This window comes from Ochotona princeps, chromosome 12 (genome assembly GCF_030435755.1).
Source record: "Ochotona princeps isolate mOchPri1 chromosome 12, mOchPri1.hap1, whole genome shotgun sequence".
Classification (NCBI taxonomy): domain Eukaryota; kingdom Metazoa; phylum Chordata; class Mammalia; order Lagomorpha; family Ochotonidae; genus Ochotona; species Ochotona princeps.
The window spans coordinates 44,376,255-44,398,449 of NC_080843.1; the positions used below are offsets into that span (position 1 = coordinate 44,376,255).

General features: G+C 43.3%; 1 protein-coding gene across 9 annotated transcripts in view; it reads right to left on the reverse strand.

The window, feature by feature from the left end:
* The window catches only part of ENOX1 (ecto-NOX disulfide-thiol exchanger 1), a 487,830-nt gene that overhangs the window by 437,797 nt on the left and 27,838 nt on the right, over positions 1-22,195 (reverse strand). For 2 of the 9 annotated variants that reach the window (XM_058670701.1, XM_058670703.1), the window contains exon 1: positions 10,710-10,901. The exons of the other annotated variants lie outside the window; for them this stretch is intronic. The gene's annotated coding sequence lies outside the window, so the exon portion shown is untranslated. Of the gene's footprint in view, positions 1-10,709; positions 10,902-22,195 lie in introns of those variants that run through there. 9 annotated transcript variants of the gene reach the window in all.

The window sequence follows — 22,195 nt, forward strand, 5'->3', positions numbered from 1 at the left end:
CTGTCAATATTTCATTTGTAACCTAGAAACATCCCAGATATATACTTACACACTCAGATACAAATGTGCACTCATATCGACAATGGGCACACACGTATATGTATGTGCTTAACAAAAGTTCGTGCCACAATGAAGTGCTTTGTTCTGCTTGGCAATAGCAGAGATTTGCATGCCAGAAGACAGGTACCTGACCATATATCATCCATCATGCATCTGAAGACACGTTTACATTCAGAGGACCATAGCTGCCTATGCTAAAGAGCACAGAATTTCACTCAGGTGCTCAAGCCACTTCCACTTCCACGGTAAAGCCTTAAAGCTGTTTGTCAAATTTAAAGTTCTCCCCTGCTTTCACTGCACAGATTGTTGACACTGATAAAAATAGAATCCCAAACTGCCATAGCTCTTTCATTCATCTTAATTAATTGCAATCCATTTTTAAATATTCTACTCCTGAGTTCCTACAAAACTGTTTCACACACAAGTGAGCTGTTATTCTTAATGCTGTATGAGCATATGACGAGAAAGGCATCTGTCCATTCTTCCTGTTGTCTTTCATACTTTCAGCCCTGATTAGTATTGTATAGTTGGTAAGTAATTGAATTAATTTTACACTGGGTGACACATTTTGAAATCTGCAAAAGATTTTTTGCTGGGAATTTAAGCCAACCCTTGCTTTTCCCTAGACAGCTCTGTGCACGCTGATGATAATAAGTTGGAGCAGATTCTTGACTTTCTCATTAGCATCTAACAATTTATGAGCTTTGATATCCATGGGATGACTTTTAAATGATGATTTTAATTCCCCAATGCACAAAGATAACTAGAAAAATAATAGACAATAAATGAGTACTTCAGTGAAGAAATTTAACTAAGAATTTAAAGCTTCACTCAAGCTGAAACTAATCAAAAAAGCCTTATAATAGTCCCGAACTGACTTCAGTATTCTCTTTACATTATTAAAGGAATGCATCAGCTTCAAACGGTTTCGTTCATGCAGACTGAACGACTTTCCTATGGTATAGTTATCATTATATACAATTTATAGATGAAAAAGCTGCAGCTCAGATATTTCAGTGACCCTGCAGAAATAAAATTGGTAGAACTTCAGTCCACAGCATCATGCCACCTCTGGTGGAATGTGGGTCCCTGAACTAACACACACTGACAATACTTCAGGAGCCTTGTATCAGGCTTAAACCTAAAAAATATGTTCTGAGTTCAACAGAAACATGTCATGGACTATCCTATTGGGATTCACTGAGAAGGCAGTGGCAAGTCTGTAATTTGTATGATGATTATAAATAGATATGACATGTTTTAGGAATTACCTAAAAATCAAATGTGAAGAAACATGAGTTACGTGATTTTCATGTTAAGCATTTGCTTAAAATTATCATAGAAATAAAAAATATGCAATTTTCTGACTCTGAGAAAAATTCTTTACATATGCATCAGTCAGTAATTCTCATTTTCAAAGAATAAAATTTATACTTTCCATTTTGCTGAAAATTATATCATTCTTATCATTTCTGAGTAATATGTAATTGTCTAAGTTTACCATATTTTCTTCATTCATTCATTCATTCATTCATAGGTGTCGAGGTTGATTCCATATCTTGAATACACACACACACACATACACACACACACACACATACATACATAAAGAATAGTGGAGAAGAGAGCTCTTTCCTCAGGGTAAGTGCACCATGAGGGAACTTGGGAACTAATATCTTGCAGCTGGGTGAGTTTGGGAGGGGTTCGGGCCTTGGGGGCAAGTGCCGCTCCTCACAGTGTGGCGGCTGTGGGGGGTGCCCCTGCCGGGTCGGACCCAATGCTGGGGGCTCACGCCAAAGACACTGCCGCAAGGCAGTGAACGAGTCCTCGGCCTCCTCCAGGGCGGCCAGTGCACCATGTGGTGCCAGGCTTTGCCTGCTGGCCACCCGGCGTCAAACTCTGGGGTTTTTTAAGATATGTTTGCTGCCTGGGGACACCCATGACTAAGTCCAATTTTAGTGTAGTTGAGTAGTGAATCTTGGGTGATCCTCAGTGACACGGTCATGGAAGTTTTAGGCAGGCGTGGGGACTGAGACCTGGTGGTTTGGAGGGAAGTACCCAGGAGACAATTACGGTTAGTTAGATACACGAACCCAACGCGGAATACAGAAATGGCCTGTTTGCCTAGAACATCACTGATCGTCACCACACTAGCCCACACCAATGCTATGGATGGGGGCCTCTTTGGCAGTGATGGGTACCATTACCCCACTGTTTGGTGGAGTGGTAGAGTGGTCACATCTGGCAGGGTCAAGACTCTATCCAGCACGCGAGAGAACTTGGTCTGGGGGTAGACTCTATGGGGTTGTGTGGGCCCAACCCTGTGGAAATACAAGTTCCCCTGGTTAGCTTGCAAGCTGGGGTTGGGATGGACTAAGCTAGATGTGACCATGTCACCTGCCATCACACACGGGTGCAGGAACCCAAAACAGTCAGTGCAGGTCAAGGCAGCAGCACCTGAAAGTGCATCCTTTAAAAGGATGTGGGGTGGGCCATGCTGCCACTGGAAGGGGACAGAATGGGCAGGGCTGAACAAACCTTAACTCATAAGAAACAACAGAAATCAGGTTGGAGCACAGGTCATGCCAAGTATGTCCTTGCACCTACTGATCTGTGTAAGACAGGGATGCTAAGCCACAGCATCTAAGGGGACAGGACAAGAGAGGGGCTCTACCAAGTTGAATCAGAGCAACCACTGGCCTTCACAAGATCTAAGGCTGGGAATAGGCCCAGTTGGGCAGCTAAGGGGATACTCTAGCTGGGTTGAGTTTTCCACCAATGAGCTCATGGGCTGTAAATGGGGCTGCATTCCGATCAGGATACGAGTGTAATCCCACTTGGCACAAGTGTGGACTGGGAATGGAAGCACCAAGCCTGGCCAGACCCCAACACCATCTGGTGCTCTGGAGGACCAGGGGAAATGTATGATAGACTAGGCTAGGTCTCAGCCCTTACTGAACCATGTGTAAGCTGTATGGGGGTATGGAAGAGCCATGGCTGGGTTGAAACATCCAACAATAAGAACCAGATTGGGTTGAAGAACAGTCAGGAAACACCACTGTTCCTGCTAGGACAGAAGGTGAGCTGAACAGGGCTGGCTCATGGACCCACTGGTATGCGCAAAACCTGGCACTGGGAGAGTTTCTGATGGAGCAGCCTGGGCAACTCCTCTGGCAGGATACAGTCCCTGCAGGGAAGCGCAAGAAGCACAATAGGAAACAGCCCAGAACAGGCTATGGAAATTATCCCACTGGTATACACATGGCATGGATTGGGGGCAGACTAGGCTGAACCTGTTCACATCACCCGCTGGTGAGTCCGAGTGCCAGAACAGAGTGTGGGTCGAGCCAGGTTCGGTTGCGACACATACTAGTACACAATAAGGAATGCCAAGGTGAGATGAGCCGTACCAGATGTGGTTGCAGCGCCCAAACAGCACATGTGATACTCAGGGGGAGGAGGCAAAGCTGACAGGGGAATGTGGGCACCCCTGCTGGACAACTACTTCCATTGGAAAGTGTGAGTCAGGATGGGGGCAGATCAGAATAGGCAGGGCTGTTACACGTGTGGGCCTCATGTGGGCTAGATAAGGGAAGGGCCACGGTGGGCTGACTGTTCCGACTGGTGCAAGCAAAAACTAGAGTGGGTGAGGGTTGGTTGGGCTAGCCGCAGTTATAGCTGGCAGAGGCTGGCACTTGGAGCTAATTCTGTCAAGTCAAATGCCAGAACCACCTGGAGAGTGCATAATCTGGAAGTGAGTGTGGCTAGAAGGGAAATAGTGGGCACCTCCTTCGGGGCTACCACTCTCATTGGACAGCACGAACACCAGGACAGGGGCAGGGGTGGCTGTACAGAAGGGCACCTGCCAGTAGGTGTGTGGGCTGAATAGTAGGTTGGTTGGGTCGAGCTGGGCTTCAATGCCCATCGACACGTGCGAGAGCTAAAACAGGATGTGGGACAGACTTCACAAGCCTGCAGTGCGTACTGGCAAGCATGGGAACCAGGGTAGGGGGCAGGCATGGTGGGGGTTATGGGGAGTCGCCCCAACCAGACTGCAGCTCCAACCGGTTTGCGTGAGGACCGAGTATGAAGTGGGTAGGATAGAACTGGACTACAACACCCATTGGTTCATGAGGTAGACAGGGCTGGAAACAGAACGAACCCAGTAATCCCAACGACCACCATGAGCATAAGCTGATTGGTGTGACGGACGGTGTCGGACTCTGTACTAGCAAACTCACACAAGAATCTGGCCTGGGATCATCTCAGATGAAGTTTCTTTGGAGATCCCTCCAACTGAACTGCTGATCTTAGAACCCCAACCATGAAGAGACTGTCAGCCAGTGGATTCTGAATAGGATTCATTGCAATTGGAACTGAGAGACTGGCAGCAATCCAGAACTGATGAACTATCAAAACTGTATGAGCAGGACCCTCAGAGCGTGCCTCCGTTGGGGATCTGGGATGGGTGGGAGGTTGGGTGGGGCTTTTCCCTTTGTTTTTTTCCCTGACCCCAGATACAGGGTAAAATGATATTGATGTGGAAACAATGGTATTACCCACTTTCAAAAAAAAAAAAAAAGAATAGTGGAAAATAAACATGAGAATACAGGCATTTCTCTGGTATACTGACTTCATTTCATTTAGATATTAAGCCCAGAAGTGGCATAGCTGGATCATATGGCACATCTATTTTTAGCTTTTTAATGAATCTCCACACTATTTTTTCCATAATGGCTATACTGATTCATATTCCCTGTAATAGTTTTCCTTTTCTCCAGATCCTAGCCAGTGTGTGCTGTTATTTCTCTCATTGACAATAGCAATTCTAACTGGGTTTAGGTGGAGGATTTTAAGTAAGTCAAACACAGGCAAATACTGCCTATCTCTCTCATATATGGAAGTTTCAAAAACAAAAATTGATCTCCATACAGAATAGTGGTAACTAGAGATATAAGGATGGAGATGGAAAAAGGAGAATAGGGTGAAGTCGGATAACAGATACCAAAACACAGTTAGATAGAAGGAATGAATATGAGTGCATAATAGCAAATTACAAAGTACATTAGGCTATAATACACCATTATATATTATATAAATGGCCGGTAGGGAGAAGCTACAAGCCACCCTGCACATGAGATGGCAATGAAGAGATGGAGATGTTGATTGCTCTAAGCTGATCAGCACACACTCTCCACTCATACATATATTGGGCTATCATACATATAGATGCAATATGCCATTATGAATCAACAAACTTGATGCTGTACCCTAGAGGCAATATGCTATTATTAACCAACAAAGCTTTTAAATGATTAAAAGAAATACTAACCAGCTTGTTTGATCACTACACATTGTATATATTTACAAACCATTACACTATACCCCAGGAAAACATGCAGTTTAAAAAAGTAATAACAGCCCTAGTGCAGTAGCCTAGCAGCTAACGTCCTTGCCTTGCATGTGCCAGGATCTCATATGGGCACTGGTTTATGTCACAGCTGCTCCATGTCCCATTCAGCTCCCTGCTTTCAGCTGGGAAAACAGTGGAGGATGGCACAAAGCCTTGGGACCCTGCACCTGCTTGGGAGACCTGGAAGAAGCTCCTGGCTTCAGATCAGCTCAGCTCTGGCTGTTTCAACCACTTGGGGAGTGAACCAGCAGACAGAAGAACTTCTATCTCTCCTTCTCTCTGTAAATCTATTTTCAATACAATAAATAAATCTTATTAAAAATTGACAAATTCTTGCTTTCATTTACTCTGTTAACCAAAGAAATTAAAGAGGAAAAAAATGTGAGGCCTTTGGTGTGGTCCAAGTAAGCACCTTTCACTGAAATACCATTTAATTTGCAACTCACTGAAAGTTCTGAACACTATAAAAATTGAGTATTCAAGAAATAATGGGAGATTCCCCTTTCCAAATGAAGTGGAATTCACTAAGTGAAGAGAATTGGAACATGTTTACCCTTCTCAAACAGAATTCTGATCATATCAATTCACAGGTGTAATTCTGTCTGTTTGAAGACATCTCCTTTGATGTGACATAGTAGAAGCTTAGCCAACTACATCTCAGCTTCTGTTGGGAAGCAATTCACCCTGCAACATCTTTAGTACCAGCTACCTCTCCCAGGATGTCCTGATAGCAAACTGCCTGGGAAGGTAAAGATCACTCCAGAATACAGCATAGTTCTTGGGTCCAGCAAGAGAAATAAAGATCAAGCCCTCCTCCAGGGCAAAGGTCTGCCTGCAGCCCTTGATAATGGTGCTCCCCTAAACTCTACCTGCCTCAGCAAAGCTTGCCCACATGTGTGATGCACCCACCTGTACCCACTCTGCACTGCCCCCAGCAGAACTGGAGTGAGGCATTGCGGGGGAGCAGATAAGAAAGTGAAGCTCATGCTGCCTGCTGAGTCTTGACCATAAACGGGAGGTGTGGGTGGGGGCGTTGTATCTTCTGCCATCATCTGGCAGGCTAATTTGTTAGTTTACAGATAGGGTAATATTTCAGCCCCACCACAGTTCTTGACAGCTACACTAGATAGATTATTTACATAAGCATTTGCAGATGGCTCCTAAACAGGGATGTTTTTTGCTCTGTCCCTTGATGCCCAGAACACACAGTTGTTGCTTGTGCTTACCAAATAAGGTAAAAACCATTGATAGAAAACCACTGTCACCCAAGAAATTCCTAAGATTGCCTGGCCACCTCACCATAGTGAGTAGAATGGAGTTGAGTGGAGGAGACCTCCTCTTTTGATTAGCACTGCTGAGTTATTAGAGCTCTTGGCTGCCCAAAGACAAGTTAACCTGATGGATGATACACGCCCACAGGCCAAGTTGTAAAGCCTCATCAGTCAGTTCTCTCACAGGGCCAGTGAGGAAGACCGCATGTCTCAATCAAATTCTCCAGTTCATCCCACAGCAAGACAAGCCACACATATCCTCTGGGCAGTGAGGTGCTCAGACTCTTGCCCCTTCCTCAACTCATCATTTGGGCACAGGAATAGAAAAATCCCAGTTACAGAGCAGTTCTCAATCATCCTGCTTTCCGCTCTCCATCCTGGAAATGTAGATGAACAGAACTGGTATTCTCTCCTCACACAGGCACAATGCACTGAAGTAATCTGATGTAGGCTTAGCCCATGGTGCAAGCATTTAAACTCGGGGTTTCTAGCCAATACATTTTCTCAACTTCATAAAAACCAGATGCCCAACAGATGCCTCAGCAAGTGGCATAAATCAGGGACTATCACCCACATCACGTCTCCAAGTCCTGAGAACAGACAACAGCTTCCACATATGTGCTTCCACAGCAGGTGACATGGCTGTCTCTAATGCACAGTGGGGTCCATTATATGTTCTTGCAACTCCTGAGGCAGACACTATGCAGTCACAACATGCACGCATACTTGGAAATTAAAACCACTCCTCAGCTTATACTCCAGCTTTTTGTGGGTCTCTCTGGCCACTCTATAACTGGCTTTGTGGGATACAAGGGAATACAGTGGTCAGACAGTCCTGAATCAGTCACTCATTAGTTTTGTGATAGTTTTGTCATCTGCAAAATGAGGACAATAATAGAATTTCAGATACAGGACTATTAAGAAGATTGCAAGATTTAAATAAATGATTTCTAACATGCCTGCAACCAAACAAATGCCATCAGATTATACCATCACCACATCTCTCTGGATGCACTGATCCTGTGTCTGCTCAGCAACCTGGTTTCTGACCATCAGGCCAGGTTACAAATTCAGGTGGAGTTATCAAGGGCCAACCTAAGTAATCCTAGAAAACAGAGATGTAGGACTGCTTTGCCATCAGAGGCAAAACATCATAAATAATGGCACAAGCTCTGAAAGTATCCTTCACTGAGTGAATATGTGATTTGAAGCTACCCTCTCCTTCACAATATATATTCTGGAATAGAAATCAAGATTTATTCTTGATCCCACACCCCTTTCTATGAGTAAATCCACATGAAGGTGTAGTAACAGCTTCACTTTCCACCAAAGATATCCTAGTGCCTGGAACCATAGGGCAAAAGGGCTTTGTAAGTGTGACTATGGTTTAGGGTCTTGGGAAGATCCAAATAAACTCACTCTAATCACATCTTTACTTAAAAAGAGAAAGCATTTGTCTGGTTGTGAGAACCAAGTCAATTGCAGCATGAGAACTTGACCCATCACGGCTGCCTCAGGAGCCAGAGAGGAGCCACAGTCCAAAGGATTGTGTAGCCTCTTGAAGTTGGACAGGCAAAAAAATTTCTCCTTGAACCTCCAGGAAATGAACATGATACTGTTGACACCTTGACTTTACCCCATGTTGGACTACTGTGTTGGACTACTGACTTGTACAGCTGTAAGACACTAAATCTGTGTTGTTTAAGTCACTATGTTTGTAGTACTGCAGCAAGATAAAACTAACACAGTTTTTTTTGACTCCCCCACCAGACAAAATTCACAACAAAGGACTAAACAGGGATTAAACAGGGACACACAGAATTTATTCACAGATTAATTCACTCATGGAACTATTCAGAGGATGGCCTTAGCAACTACTACAAGCCAGAGATCATTCTATGTGTTGCAGAAAACAGTGAAGCAGAGAGCCAACAGGTGGCCTTGGCATTTGCAAAACTCACAATCCAGAGATGCTAAAACATCAAGAAATGAGTGTAGTGATAAACTCTATCGAGAAAATAATCCAGGACAATTCGACAATGAACACAAAGGGTGGAGCCAAGGGAAGAAACTCCAATTGGGTGGATGGAAGGCTGTTGAGAAAGGCTACTTGAGCTGTTTGCTAGAAGGGTTAACAGCCAGCTGGGCAAAGCTCCAAGTGAGCACATAAGCCACTAACCATGGCTGGCTCAGCATTCTTAAGAATACTGTAAGAGATGAAACTTCCACTCTGTGAAACTGACACAACTTCACGCTCCAAGGAACAGCTCACCCCGTGAATTGCCGCTCTCCATTTCCTGCCTTCACTCTTCACAAGCATGACTCTTCAGGCTTTCTTCTTTAACATATGTTATGAACAGTGTAAAAGCAGCATTATCCCAAAGTCTCTGGATATCCTTCTCAGTGAGAGCACTCAGCGCCCAGATGCAGTCAGACCCCAAGACACTGGGTTATTGTTGCTGTGACAGATTTGCCTGTGGCTGTTACAGCATGCAATAGTGATGCTGGCTCCAGGACCAAAGCCAGTCCTCAGGTCCAGACCCAGACAGAGCACTAGCTCCTATGCAGACCACAGCTGGCTCTGCTGGGCATTTAATTACGACCAAACAGTAAAAAAAAAATCAAAGCAGAGAGTAAGTGCATAAAATTCTCCAGCCATGGCATGCAAGAATGACAGTCTGACATCCAACTCGTGCACACAACAAGCAGCTACTCCATTAATTGACTGCATAGTGTCTTGCTCTGTGTAAAATAGTGGAACAACTTCACTTTTGATTAAGGTTGTCGTGGTGTCAATAATTACTTCTCTCAATTACTCCTTTCATAATAGGTTCTTTGTGAAAGCAAAACTAGAACATTCAAGTAATCTTTCTCAACCCAGAATCCCCAGATATCCATACATTACCTAGAGCAGTGCCAATTACTTTCACACCCTGTTAACCTTTTTTCCACATGTCTTTCCCTGGCAGGAAGTGACTGAGGCCAGGACACATACAATCGTCTCCATTGCGTTCTATGTTCACATAGAGACCTAGCAATGGACTGACACAACACTGAGGGAGAGGGTTGCTGTGTTAAAGGTGTAGAACTAGAAAATGCTAATCCTGACAATAATGCACAGCTGTTCACACCAGCATATCTGGATATGATTCCCAGTGCCACCATGTTAGAGCTATATGCACTCAAGGAAGACACTTCCCTCCTAAGGATCAGCCCTTTATTTCTCTATAAATTGCAAACTACAGAACACAAGGGTAGGAAAAAGTCTCCCAGCCTCCCTTTCATGATGCTACAACCATGGTGTGTTTAAAGCAATAGCCTAAGTCCCATTTCTCTTCGTTGGGCTTCTGGCCTGTCCCTGCCCATATTACACTGCCTGTCATCTCGGCAGTTAGGCCTGGAAGTGGTGGGAATGCTATCTGCTGGACAGGTAGAGCTGGGGTCTGCTCCACAGCTCTCCTCTGCTCTTCTCCATGTTGGTCCTGAGCCTTGCTGACCTTGATCAAGCTGCCAGCCATAGCTGACACTGCAGACAATATTCTTTGGGCAAATAACTTCATTTAGAAGATCTATGTCAAGACCCAGGCAGCAGAAAAGCCATTTCTACTCCTAGGTTTTGTTTTTTCAAAACAAAACCAGCAAGCAGGCTTTGGAGAGCACAGCTGACCAGCTGTTTGCATAATCTGGGAAGGACCAGGCCAACAAGATCACCACTTTCTCAGATCTAAGTATCCATAGTGCGTTCTCCAAGTGTCTTTCAACATATCCAAATGTCTTTAAAAGGTGGGAAAACAACTCCTGGGCCTTACCAAAGCAGGTTTTTTCCCAAGGACTATAGTTTGCCTGCCCACTTTTAGGTCATAACACACCTGCTTTTTTGTTTTTGTTTTGTTTTATTTTTCACAGGAAGCAGTCTCTGGGTGGAAAAGGGAGTAGGGAAAGGCCAGTTAGATCTGGAGAAGTACCTGGAACGTCTGCTCCCTTCGACACCAAGCCCCTGCAGTTCAGTCTGGTCAACTCAAGCAGGTTCCTTCATTTGTGGTCTTGACATGGGGACCTTGTCACTTCCTCTTATTCTGTCCTTTTTGGGGACAATATGTGGTTGAATTTCACAAGTGAGCCTGGCTCCTAAGCGCTGCATAAATAGATCTCCTGACTACCATGTCCCTAACATTCTATGACCGTTGGAAGGCAGCTCTGCCCATAGCACAGGGGTACTCTGTGGCTATAGTGGCAGATGAGATGGTCAGGCCTAGTGAATACACCACCGTGAGCCAGTCAAAATACTTTACACATTCATTAACCACTATGATGATTACCAATGCAGGAAGTAGCAAGAGAAAGCAAGGGGAGGAAAATGGAGAAAAAGAAAGAGAGGGAGAGAAAAGGAGGAGAGAAACTGATAAAGGGGAAGGGAGGAGAAACCACTATTTTGTCTGAAAGTCATTAGTATAACAGTATTGCATTATCTTTACCTGCCAACTGTATCAAACACGGTGATGTGACTGAAAAGCAAGCTCCCCACCATACATGGCCTCTGGAGGAGGAGGAGGAAATATGCCCTATCGTTGGATGTTCTCACCTCTTAACAGAAGCTGTCGCTTCTTGCTGATTCGCACATACACCCTGGAAGCTTTCTGTACCTACAGGGATCCCAGCCACAATATTTGCAGACGATGCCTCCTTAGACCTAAAGTGAGTTGGAAAACGGCACCCCTCAGGCTCTGTCTCTGAGCAAAATTTGGCAAACTGCAGGTATTTCTGCTGAACAGGAAAAGAAGAGAGCAATGAAAGCCACTTCACAATGTGGCAGGTGCGGCTGTGGCCAATGGTACATACACTAGGTGAGCAGATCTCCAAGAGAGACAACATGTGTCTCCTGTCAGGCCCTATGAGTTCACACAGGAACTGCTGATTTGGCTCAGTCGAGGTCCACAGGCCAATGCATTTGACCCATTTAAAAGCATCTCCCAGAACTATACTCACATGCTGACAAGACAGGAGTAATACTTATACCGAGGGTGGCAGTGATGCAATCACCAATAAAGCTGGTCAGCTGAGTCTCTGGCCATTATCGCATTCAGAGGGTTGGTTCTGAGAGAAGCATGAGAGAGCTCATAGACATGGAGGCCAAAGCCCTCCTTGGTGCTCATGAGAAGGATGGGGAGGCTGACTTACAAACATGTGCAGCTTGAAGAAGCAGTGCTCAGAAAATGATTTGAATTCACATGTTATGACAGACTGCCAGAGCGCAGGGTGTACTCTGCACACTGCAGTCCCAAAGCATATAAGCAGAGGATGGAATGCCTAGAGCAGCCAGCAAGGACTTGAGAGGCCTGGTCTTGCATGTGTGAACAAGCAAGCAGATAAGAAGCTAGGTGTCAGGGATGAGGCTTCAGTGGTTCACGCGGGAACAGACTAGGTGGTAGCCTGAAGGTGGCCAAGGAGAGCAAACCCAATGCTTCCTGGGAGATGAGAGGCAACAAGCCTAAGAAAGAGGTGGACAGGGACACTCCTAGAGAGTTTCTTTCTTGGAGACTCTCTGGCTTTCAGTTAGGAAAAGGCCGGATCTTTCTCTACTCACAGACTGCTTGGGAACCACAGGTGTGTCTGTCACTGAATGACTCACCCCTGACTGTAGCAAGACGCTACACACTGCAATCATACTTCAGAAACACATAGTTTTCAGCACTGTTAATGGAAACAAGCCCCTGCAACAACTAATCCAAGCCCATTCATTGGAAGGATGAATAAAAACACTCTAACCTCGACCTCCATATACAACTTCTTTAAACACAGAGAATGTTACGGCAGAGGTCTACCTTTCCAGTGGAGATCGCACTATATATTTTTCTCTGGAAACCAAAGATACTAGAAATAAATTTGAAAACATATATTTCATCAAAGTATTAATTTTTAAAGCGGCCAAAATTGCTAACAACCAGGGAAAGTACTGATTCATAAATTATGTTCTCAGCATATAGTATACATTGTGAATTTGCATGCATATTAAATGCAAATAACCAGAAGAACATATCATTAAGCCTTCAAATTTATATGTGCAAAGGACAGTAAATTCTAATACTGAAATTTCACCCAGAAAATATTAACTCACCACCTCCCAAGTGACTGTCAACACAGTCAGCCAAGCTATTGCACAGCACAGCATAGAGGCAATATCTTCACCTGACACAGATTTACACTGTCCTCCCTCGTCCCTCTCACCCTACAAAGCAGACAAGACTGTGAGGCACCGGATGGACCAGAGGTAAGGCGTGGACACAGACCAACCTATCAAGCAAATCAGAAATAGTATTTCATTTAATAATCTGCATTTAAAAAGCACTTTTAGGGCCCGGCGGTGTGGCCTAGCGGCTTAAGTCCTCGCCTTGAAAGCCCCGGGATCCCATATGGGCGCCGGTTCTAATCCCGGCAGCTCCACTTCCCATCCAGCTCCCTGCTTGTGGCCTGGGAAACCAGTCGAGGACGGCCCAATGCATTGGGACCCTGCACCCGCGCAGGAGACCCGGAAGAGGTTCTAGGTTCCAGGCTTCGGATCGGCGCGCATCAGCCCGTTGCGGCTCACTTGGGGAGTGAATCATCGGACGGAAGATCTTCCTCTCTGTCTCTCCTCCTCTCTGTATATCTGGCTGTAATAAAATGAATAAATCTTAAAAAAAAAATTTAAAAAAATAAAAAGCACTTTTATACACACCATCAGTGAATCACTCACAGAATCTTTATTGTTGATCACAACATTGACGAAATGGGAAAAAATGTAGCTGACTCTGGTGATAAAGGGTTTTTTAAAATTTATTTTTTATGTAGTTGACTAGGGTGGGAAGGAGCAAAGGTTAGGGAAAGTGGGTATAATCATTGTTTCCAAATTTTCTCTCTACTCTTCCTATTTCTGAAAGGAGTGAAGGGACAGAGAGAGAAGCCATACCCAATCTCCCAACCACCCCAAAAGGGGAAGGGGAATGGCCATCCAATATCATCAACCCAGAGTCCAGATGTGGTGCACACTCCGAGGGTTCGGCCCAGGTGGTAGTGATAGTTCTGAAATGTTGTTGATCCCACCGATATCAGGATGAGGGAGCCCTTTCAATGTCCGTTGGCTGACACAGTCAACCTTGGAGTCTCCATTTGCCCAGATTTTCACTGTCATTGTTTGGCTGGGGTAGTTGTCCAATTTGTTCTGCCCTCCTTCACCTGGCATGGTACCAGATGTTCTCTGTAGGATTCAACGGGCTGCCATATCCTCCATGTGGATCTGGGCTAGCTGTCCTCCACTCCATCTTTTCCACCGAGGAGGACCAGTTCTCACAAGTGGGCCCAAAGACCTGGCCAGGTGACTTGAGGCCCACCGGATTCCCTGCCCCCCAGGGATTAATGGACCCAGCTCCCATCATGCAGTGCGGCCAAGGACCCAGGCGAGGCAATCCAGGCCTGCCTGGACAGTGGTAAAATTTTGTGTGTCAATTTCACTAGGCAGTGGCACTGTGTGACTGATGTTGACAAGGGTCTTCAAAAAACTTTACATAGATTTCCAAAAATATCTGCACCAAAAGAAATATATTTCAATAACTTTTTCCACAATCCCTGTGAAAGACCCTCCTACAATCAGTTGACTTCATATACATAAGATTACTTTGTATGATACAGATGGGCTTCCTCCATTCACACAAAATCCTGGAAGGCAAACACCCAGATTTCCCAAAATAAGGAATGCTGCTTCAAAACTGTAACATAAAAATCCTGCCAGGATTTTTAGGCTGTTGGTCTGCCCTGAAACTTTGGACTTCGCAACTCCCACATTTGCACAAATCAACTCCTTAAAATAAATTTATTAGTAAATAAGTATAGATGTGTTTGCAGAAACATGTGTTTACACTGGATAGAAAAAAATCTGCTTTTCCTGGTGAACAGTGATCAATACAAAACTGCAAGGTTAAAACTCAAAGAAGTCACAGATTCCATTCTGGTATAAGTGTGGGTTGATTCTGACTGCAGTATAAAACTTAATATATTGTTTTAAAAATTTAGACCATTTTAGAGTGCACAATTTCTCTCACTTATCCTTTTTGATACTCATTTAAAAATTTTCACAGTTAGATTTAAGAACAGTAAGAGTGAAACAACAAGGGTCCATGAAAATCTCCGTGGTGGTTGAACACCTGTGCAGTCCTGCTGGTCTGAAGGTTCGCCTTGCTGTATTTATGTTGTGAGTTCTCTGGATGCAAAGTCTTGAGCAACGAAACCATCCCTTCATGGATTACCTAAAGACGCACATCAGACTATCCACTCCAACAAAACAAATATCCATTTACAATATAGCTCAAATGATTTCTTGGGCTGGATGTGCCTCTCCAGCCACTCTTTTCCTGCCTCTTTTGGTCCCCTTGGCCTTGGTCACACCAGCAGCATACATTTGTCTCTTGACCCTGTCCTTCCCTATTTCACTCTGATATGGATTGCTGGTGTCCACATGCAGACCCAGTCACTGCAGGTGCACAGGTGAGCCCCAAACCTGGGCTCCCTCCCCATCCTCTTATCACAATGCTTCCCTCACTGAGATAGGGGTGATCTGGGTAAGTGCTGTAAGGGGACAGCCATGGCACCTCTAACAGAGAATTGATTGGCTTAGCAAATTTCTCTCTTTTTTTTTTTTTTAAAGATTTATTTTATTTTCATTACAAAGTCAGATATACTGAGAGGAGGAGAGACAGAGAGGAAGTGGAGCTGCCGGGATTAGAACCAGCGGCCATATGGGATCAAGGCGAGGACCTTAGCCACTAGGCCACGCTGCCGAGCCCGCAAATTTCTCTCTTAAGCAAACTGTTCTGGTTCCCTTCTTCTACTGCTTGCAAGCTGAGAACTAAACTATTACAGGAGGCATTTAGATACTTGCTGGATTACCTGCTGCCGGTTGGTGGGAACGGCTGTTGTAGTTGAAAACAGCAACCCAGGGCCCGGCGGCGTGGCCTAGCAGCTAAAGTCCTCTCCTTGAATGCCCCGGGATCCCATATGGGCGCCGGATCTAATCCCGGCAGTTCCACTTCCCTTCCAGCTCCCTGCTTGTGGCCTGGGAAAGCAGTCGAGGACTGCCCAATGCATTGGGACCCTGCACCCACGTGGAAGAACCAGATGAGCTCCTGGCTCCAGGCTTCGGATCGGCGCGCATCAGCCCGTTGTGGCTCACTTGGGGAGTGATTCATCGGATGAAAGATCTTCTTCTCTGTCTCTCCTCCTCTCTGTATATCTGACTGTAATAAAATAAATAAATCCTTAAAAAAAAAAGAAAACAGCAACCTAGCCATGACTTCAGTTATCTGTAACTTCTCTTTGTCCTCCACCTTTTCTATCAATGCTGTGACCTAGTCCAACCTCTTACTCTACTCCCTGTTCTACAACCCTTCTTATCATACACCAGCTATCTTCTGTCTCTCTGAGATCTTTTATAACCCACAGCAAGAATCATCTTGCCCAATGTCACTTTGATCATGTTACTTGCTGCCAAATGTTCCAAATGTTACATCAGAAAGTCTGTGTCAGCCCCATATGTACTGCCTCTTAATCTTCTCTCCTTGGCACATACATACATAACTGTGTGCGCATGCACACACACACTCACTCACTCGCTCGCTTGGTCTCCCTTTCTGCTCTCCATAAAGGACAGATCTTCTCTTCCCATTACTCCACTCTCATCTCCAGGATGTTGCTGCTCTTGGTTTTGGCTTTACTCATTTTTAACTGGCAAAGTTTAAAAGCTAATAAGGTTTTCTTGATCCCACCTTCCAAGTCACTAGGTTCACCGTGGCTTTTCATCAGTCTTGATTCAGATCATGTTAGCGCTTAGCTTCAGAAAATCCTGAAGCAAAAAGATACTCTAACCACCTGAGTAATCACTGTCATGACTTCATGTGAAAGCATTATCTTTTTTCATGATGTCTCAAATGGTAATGTGGGCCTGGTGTGATGGCCTAGCAACTACAGTGCTCGCCTTGAACATGCTGGGATCCCATATGGGTGCCGGTTCTAACCACGGTGGTCCCATTTCCCATTCAACTCCCTGGCTGTGGCCTGGGAAAGTAGTCAAGGATGGTCCAAAACCTTGTGACCCTGCACCCGTGTGGGAGACCTGGAGAAAGTTCAGGCTCCTGGCTTCTGATTGGTGCAGCAACAGCCACTGCGGTCACCTAGTGAATCATCAGACCAAAGGTCTTCCTCTCTGTCTCTCCTCCTCTCTGTATATCTGACTTTGCAATAAAAATAAATACATCTTTAAAAAAAATGGTAACTTCTCAAAACTTAAATTTCCTCTCAGCAAATTCTCTTATGTAAACCAATCGAAGCAAGTATTATTATGCATGCACATCAGAATGCATTCTCCATTGTGATTTACGCACATGGCAATATAGTTATGGATATATTTTTGGAAAATTGTTTTTTAAATATTTAATAGCCATTAAACTGGTAAAATAATTCTCTGCTGCTTATGGAACACTAAGAAGTTATTCTAGCACATTTTGCAAGTATTTGCAAGAGTAATCAGTATAGGAAGCAGAAATAATGCCAATGTTTTTCAATCACCACTGCTAAAAAATGTAAATTTTTCTAAAAATAAAGACTTAAAGGTTCACCTGCATTAATTTCCTACTAAGACAAGCTGGAATTACTCCTAGGATTTTGAGTAGTTTATCACCATCAACACATGTCAGCAGCTTCCTCCAATTATTCCATGCATACCACGCACTGTTCAAAACCTCTTAGAAGAAACGGAGAGACACAATGTGTCTGAAGAACAAAAGAAGAAAGGAAGCAGAGACCTCAGACTAAAACTGAGATAGCTTTTAGACACAGAAGCCTAAACATGGGAACAAGTCCATAGGCCCATGAGCTGATCAGAGAATTAAAGTGCCACTGTTTCGGATTTCAGAAAGTCCTAAACATGGCAGGAACTACAACCCCATCCCTCCCCGGAGAAGTTATGCTCTCTGCTGTGTACTCACAAGTGCCCTTCTCCTTTTCCAGCTAATTTAGTGAAAGCAAAAACCATTGATTTCTCAACTCTTCTAAAACATTATCAGCAACTTCCTTAGAGACATTAGAGGGAGAGCAAGAAGATGACCAATTGAAGTTTTCCAAACACAGCTACACTTCCCATTAATTCTGTTTTTCCCTTTTGTGGGGTGGGGGGCGTTAAAAAGAAAAAGAATGAAGCTTGCTGTCTTCAGATACATTGTTCTTTTGTCTTAATCCCTAAAAGGTACACTTCATTCCACCAGTGTGCCACCTCATCTCATAACAACAGTATTAGAAGTAACTTTCTCCACTTGACAACCAGGCAAAAGGTTGAGAAGGCCTAATACAATCAGAGTGGAGAGAGTTTTTAAAGTTTCCTTTGTATTTAGACCATTTTACATAATAGTCTCAACTGTTAAATAATCCTAGGCACAGAGATAAATGATTTTGACTCTTTAAGTAATTGTGAAATTTTCTTCAACATCTGGAAAACAGAGCTTCCTAACTAGTAAGTCGTAACATATTATTATGCAATAAACTGGTCCCAGTTACACCACAAGGTACTATTGCCCCCCAGCCTTTGCAGCCAAGAAAGATTGGGTGTAGCTGGAACCTCCAAGTATATTTCACCTGCCCATCAGCTTCTCCAAAGTCCAAAGGCCTGGCATCCACTGCTCTACCAAGAGACATTACAAATAAATGATGACAACAACAGCTCTTTTAAGAGAGTGCTACAGAAAGTCTCAATGCACTTCATGGGGAGACAGCCCACACAGCAGCCCTAGGTTTTATTCCAAGCATGTAAGGTACAGGTAATTAAAAATGGGACTCTAGGAAGTTGTGGGGATAAGGCATCTTGTGGGTAAACCTAGAGAGCAGTATTCCCCAACTTTTATTTATTTTTATGGACATGAACTACTTCTTCGCATTGCGGTCTATTGTGTTCCTTGGCTGGCATTCAAGCCACCTATGGAGTGATGTTATAACAATATGCAAACAATTTACAAATTAGGGCCTCATCATTGTTTTTAATTCCATCACTAAAATTCAGCTGGACTTGAAACCCAGTAGAATAATCAAAACATTGCACTCATCTAATAAAAGCTAAAATCGAGATTTTATTGTAATTTTAACTTTTAGAATGTAGAACAGTGGAAGAAAAGGAATGTAGAACAGTGGTGAAATGGCTTAATTTTATAAATCATGATGGGTGTGGTATCTTAGACTGCCAAGAATTTGAAGAATCATTGAAATCTCCATCAAGAATTGTGTTTAGTCATTTTAGAAATATAAACACACTGAAAAGTCGCAGCATGAAAGAAAATTCAGGTTCCTCATTAAATATATTTATATTTCATTTTTAAATTTTCTACCTATTTAGTACTCTCCAAACATGTCTCCAGCTTACAACATACAATATAGCACCCATTACCATGTGTGCCATGAGGACACAAAAATTGAGATGTACATTTAAATAACATGTTGAAATTGCCACTTTGTTTTGCATTTTCAAGTACTCTCAACTCATGCCCCAATGACAACAGCAAGAGTTAGTCTTTTTCATGCACAAATAAATCCCCAGGTTCCCATCTACTCAGAATTACACCAAAGGTTTGGCTGTATTAAATGTACGTATTTACATTACAGCTGATGCCGAGTCATCTAGTGGTCTACAATTACATTTCCTTTTTTGACTTTCTTGGTGTCTTCTCTTGAGTTAGTTATTGTTGTACTTAATTTGAGTTAGTTTGGCTATACCAATCATGATGCTAGCTCCAAAGTCTCGCTCAGGTTTGAAGAATTGTAACCGCTCCAATTTAGATCAGGTGGCCGCAATCCTCCTATAATGCTATATGGAGATCATTCTGGCCCTCCCTTTAGGGACTCTGGCATTTGTCTTCATCTGAAACTCAAACCACTTATAGAAGGTTGTCACAAAATTTAAAATTTCAAGATGGTGTGTTAGTATTCTCCCTTAGTCTGTAAACTACTATCTTGGACTGTGTGAAATTTTGTTTAATTATTCCATTGATAATTTCTGTGTCCCATGTTGAGTTACCTCTCAATCTACCATTGATATTTTTCAAGGTTGCAGCCCCTGAGTCAATTCTACGAGTCTCTTCTATACCATTTGCTCTTTTTACTCCACCTTCTAGAAAGCTTCCTTAACTTTATCATACAACACCCATAAATTCGGAATTGTTTTAAGGTTGGAGTATCTTGCCTTTTCCTCCCTGATGAAATTACTGATTTCTTCATGTTTTCCTTCCTCCCATGCCTACAGTGCTCTAACAGACATGTTGGATGCTCCTCAAACCACTGAAACTTATGTGAAAATGTGACAGACACTAACAGCACCTTCTTGATAAGTAAAAGAAGAACAAAGATTCTCTATGTGTACACACAAGGTGGTGTCAGGACAGGAAGCAGAGTGGCTGGGGAATGGGAGGCAAAACCAGTATGGGAGGAAAAGATTAACATCACAAATAAGACTGTGCTGAAGCTTGAGTGTGCTGAGCCCAACTGTATCTCTTAGGAAATGATGGCTACCAGGAGATGCAAACATTTTTGATTGAATGGCGATTAGAAAAGTCTAAGTGACTTAGTTCTATATTACATATTTGTTAGAGCAAAGATGGTAAAATCTTGAGATGACTGTTCACTTCAAAAACATATATATTTCACTTTACCATATCCTATTGCCTTTAAATTGCCCTTTTCTGAATTCATGGTTCCTATTTATCATGGCAGAGACGCTTCTTAAATATCCGTTTGCCTTGGCTTCTTGAAACTTGCACAGGGGGCACTACAATGTCAACAGGAAAGTAGGAGAGAGAACATTGCTTGCTCAAGTGAGGTTTATTTTAGGACTGTTCCAGTGAGGCCTTTCCCTGGGGAGCACATGATGCTAGGATCCTGGAGTTTTATTTTACAGGGAGATCTCCAAGGAAGTCTCCTGGAGGCGTCTACACATTAAGTATCAACCTAGTTCCTTACAGGCTACAAAGAAGGGAGAAGAAAGTGCTGTGGTTTTTCAGATCTGCAAAACCTATGTAATCCACTAAATTTCAAGACTGTGCTATAGCACTTTTAAATTTTCCTGATATCTTTCAAACCAGAAAACTTCTGTTTTATCATCTCTATAGAAAAAAGTGCAAAACCCCATCGTTTGGTTCAAAGGGGCAGCTAAGGGCTCCTAAAACAGTAGGGAAGCAAATATAAAACCTCAACAAATACTGCTAGTTTGATAACTCTGCCCACTTCATTCCTTGCCGGACTAAACTCCACCTTCTTCGGCATGATAAGTAATTTACAAGAAATACATCTATATCCCCAATTCCAAAATACTGTGGCTGATGACTCCGTTTTTTTGTGTTTGCAGGTGAATGCCTTTTTCATAAATCATTTATCGTTTTACTAGAGTTTTAGAAAGGACCAAGAACTAGCATACAGATTCATCCGTAGTCTAAAACTAGCAAGCACCTTTCATCCTTCTGTACTAATGCTGAAATAGAAATCACTCAACTGCTTTTTCGAACATTAAAACAAGGCCCAGTATTCAGCAGCAATAGGAAGAAGCAAAAACAGCAATTTTAGGATTTAGGTAAAATTGAATGGAGTAACTCCATTCCCTGATACACTAACAGAACTCATGAGCCTCATCATGTATTTGGCATCGTGGGAAATAAAAGCATGTCCTTATTTCAGAACAGCTCTCAAAAAACATCGACAGAGTATATAACTGAAGATGGCACACTATTAGAGAGGTCCTCCCATTGTTCATTAAAATAAAGGAATATATAAGGGACTATTTTCAACATCCCCTATTTGCCCCTACTTTCTAACCTGGAACATTTATACATTTAAACAAATACTTAGATGAAAAAATTTTTCAGGAGAATAGAGCATGATACTATCAATTAAAATACATACCTTTGGGGTCCAGTGCGATGGCCCAGCGGCTAAAAGTCCTCACCTTGAATGCATCAGGATGCCATATGGGCACCAGCTCTAATCCCGACAGCCCCACTTCCCATCCAGCTCCCTGCATGTGGCCTGGGAAAGCAGTTGAGGACAGCCCAGAGCCTTGAGTTCCTGCACCCACATGGGAGACCTGGAGGAAGTTCCTGGATCCTGGCTCCAGATCGGCACAGTACTGGCTGTTGCGATCACTTGGGGAGTGATCATCGGACAGAAGATCTTCCTCTCTGTCTCTCCTCCTCTCTGTATATCTGACTTTGCAATAAAAATAAATAAATCTTTTAAAAAAATAAAATAAAATACATAGCTTTATTGTATTCACTGAGAAAATATCTAATAAATAAATGGTCATTTTGTTTTTGTTTTGCATTAGAAAAGTATTTAGGGGAGAAACAAACTCAGCAAATAATGGTAAAGATGTAAGGGGCAAACTTAATGAAGGACA